At 44.4% G+C, this 2,658-nt stretch overlaps 1 pseudogene; it reads right to left on the minus strand.

Annotated features, from left to right (window-relative positions):
- Positions 1 to 794: 794 nt before the first annotated feature.
- Positions 795 to 1,110, minus strand: LOC147645087 (uncharacterized; annotated as a pseudogene).
- Positions 1,111 to 2,658: the final 1,548 nt, after the last annotated feature.

The raw sequence follows: 2,658 nt of genomic DNA on the forward strand, positions 1-2,658 counted from the left end.
TTTGTTTAAAAAAGTTGGGGAGCGAGATCGCCCGCTTGGGATATTGATTGAAGAATTATTTATGTTATTGAGAAGGAGCATTGCTTGCTCCGGATGTGGATTGTTTACATTGGTTCAGCGTGGGATCGCCTACGCTGCAGATTCATATTTCTTGGAACATAACAGAATTTGTGAATATGTCACTATATATATATTTTTTTTACTCTTTTTTTTTACTCTTGCGTACTTATTGTATTAGAAATTAAAAATTTTTAGTCTATCTTTATGAAGTATCTGCTTTTTATTTTTATTTGCTAAAATAACTACATTTTCATTATCTTCTATGCTTTCTACCTTATAGAGCCCAGTGTATTTATAATCTAATTTATGTATTTTTAACTCAAGGTTATTATTTAATCTGTTTTTGTTGTATTTAATATTTTTATAAACGCATTTGTAACTGTAGCTATTGTATTTGCTATATAAATGCCATGCTGAATTTCCTGGCTCGGAATAAATACACTGTCTTCTAATGAGTTTAGTTTTCGGACGACATGGGATCTTGCTGGCTGTTTATGGGGAAAACAACGAATTTGCCACCCTTGAGCAATAATAGCTAACGCACGAATAGGTTTTTTGTTCTCTAGTCGGAGCTGCAACAACCGATCGAACGCTTGGCTTCAATACATAATACGCTTACAATGTAGCTTAGCTTAAAAGATAAGGCGACAGAAGAAAAACAGAGAGAGAAATAGATAATAAAAGAGAAGAGCTAAGAGCGCTGCAGGTGCAGGCATACACCTATGCGCGCATATTTAGGCGCTAGTGGTCTGCTCCGAACATATTCCCCCCGTTGAAAGAGGTACTGTGAGGCAGAACTGCTAGCTTGGCGACTGCCCTCTTAATTAGACCCGTCGCAGTACGAACCATGGCTACTCGGATGACGCCGTCCTTGCCCGGAATGATTTCCTCAATGCGCCCAAGCTGCCATTTTATAGACGGAATACTGTCCTCCTTCAGCAACACTATGTTTCCAACCTTGATGTTGGACGTTTCGAACAGCCACTTTCTCCGTTCTTGAAGTAGGGATAAGTACTCGCTGCTCCACCTCTTCCAAAAGTGCTGCTGCATCTGGGTCACCCGTTGCCATCTGCTGAGGTGGCCTTCACGAAGATGAGTCACGTCGGGCTCAGGAAATCGGCCGTAGGTGGAACCTCTTAGGAAGTGAGCTGGCGTTAGAGCTTCCAGGTCATTCGCGCTTTCTGTAAGTGGACAGAGTGGTCGGGAGCTGAGAATGGCGGAAATCTCATACGATAGGGTTCGCAATTCATTAAGGGTCAAGATGGAGCGTCCGACGACCCTGTAAAAATGATGCTTTGCCGCTTTGACCGCCGCCTCTCATAAACCTCCGAATAAGAGGCACGCGGAGGGATGAATTTCCAGTCGATCCCATCAGCCAAGCAGGCAGATGATATCGATGCCGTGTGTTGCTCGCTCCCAAACAATGCCTTTAACTCGGCAAGCTCGTCGCTTCGCACCGACGAATTTTGTTGCTTTGTCGCTCCAAATAATACGCGGACTGCCCCTAAGGCTAATAAACCTATTCAGGGCTATTCATGCTATAAAGGAATCGGTTGTGAGGTCCTGAACGCCTTGTGCCGCCTTCGTGGAGAAACAGACACTTGTGAGGTGCTTTATTCCTGCTTTCCGCTTTGCAATAGAAAGGCCCACAATAGTCCACTCCTATGACATGAAATACAGGATTAGGTCGCACTCTATCTGCTGGTGAAAATATCGGATGCATTTGTTGAAGACGCAAGCTATGAATTTGCGGCCTCCAATTGGTCAATAACTTTGCCGCAATGTGGCAAGCAATGCTTGTGGTCCTGCATGTAAATATTTTCTATGAAAATAAATGACGATCGCCTTGGTGACTGCGTGATCCTAGGGTAACTATATCGGATGCCTCATATCGTAGTCCAAATTCTGCAACCTTCCGCCAACGCGCAGTAAGCCATCGAATCCGAGCATTGGCCTCAGTGAGATCAGTATGCTCTCCTGAGGACACGCCTTGTCCTGGCTGAAAACCCTATACTCCTTGGCAAAGTGAACCTGTTGAATGCTCCTCAGAAGCAGCACAGTACCAAGGTTGATCTCCTCAACCGAAAGAAGGCCTTTTAATGGCACAGCTTTGCCTTTGCAATTGGCAATGAAAGGATGAATATATGCAAACACGCGCTGCAACTTCTCGAAAGTGTTGATGAATTTGCAACTCGATGAAACGTCAATGCAAACGGCTCCAACTAAAGCTGCGGAATGACGCTCTGGAAGATCTTTAACTGGCTCCAGCAGAGAGGGCCAATTCGACGAGCTTTGAAGCAGGAACGAATGTTCGTTAGCCCAAAGGGAATGATCTAGCAATTCTCTTGGGGTACATCCTTTCGACACGACATCTGCCTGGTTTAAAATTGTCGGAACGTGATGCCAAGTCATGTCTTTCGTCATCTCCTGTATTTTCGCGATTCGATTTGACACAAATACGTTGACCTCCTTTGGGGGCTGGCGAATCCATGCCAACACAATAGACGAGTCAGACCAGCAATGAAACGCGCAGTCGAAATCTATACCTTCCTTGACGTTTACTATAAGCTCAGCCAATAATAGTGCTGTTGAGAGTTC

The sequence above is a fragment of the Drosophila serrata genome, unplaced genomic scaffold (genome assembly GCF_035046125.1).
Source record: "Drosophila serrata isolate PLE 108 unplaced genomic scaffold, ASM3504612v1 contig_21, whole genome shotgun sequence".
Lineage (NCBI taxonomy): Eukaryota > Metazoa > Arthropoda > Insecta > Diptera > Drosophilidae > Drosophila > Drosophila serrata.